Genomic DNA, 572 nt, shown 5'->3' on the forward strand with positions numbered 1-572 from the left:
CCTCAATGAGACAGATTGAGACACTGGCTGTGGCAATGGGCTCAAGTATAGCAGGGATCATGGAGGTGGCGCTGGATCGGGTGGTGTTTAGTTCTGCTGTGCATAGGGTCACTGTGAGTTAAAGATGACTCAATGGCACCTAACAACAACAACAACAAGTATTTTCTGGGAGGTACAATACATAAATAAATAAAATGTCATGACTGATTCCAGAAACTAATTCCAGGTGAGTACAGCTGAACACTGACCCTGATGGAGACTCAGAAGATGATAGAGGTGGGAGGGAATTGAGGACCCTCATGAACCCCCTCCAGGCTGACCTCCGTGGGAGCTGGGAAGTGTGGGAAGCTCTTCAGATCTGCACTCTGGGTACGAACCAGATCTTAAAATCAAGTTTTACATGGATTTTGTTATCAATTCAATTTTGTTTTTCAAATGATATCCTGAAGGATCTACGTTCAGTTGATTGTGATTTCAGTAGGATATAGGGTCCATCTTTGAAGATGTTATCAATTAGGTAAGTGGGGCATAATTGTTTAGGATGGATCCTAATCATTTCGGAGTGATGTCAT

The sequence above is a fragment of the Orycteropus afer genome, unplaced genomic scaffold (genome assembly GCF_000298275.1).
Source record: "Orycteropus afer afer isolate SDZICR_OR568_19922 unplaced genomic scaffold, OryAfe1.0 scaffold01925, whole genome shotgun sequence".
Taxonomy (NCBI): domain Eukaryota; kingdom Metazoa; phylum Chordata; class Mammalia; order Tubulidentata; family Orycteropodidae; genus Orycteropus; species Orycteropus afer.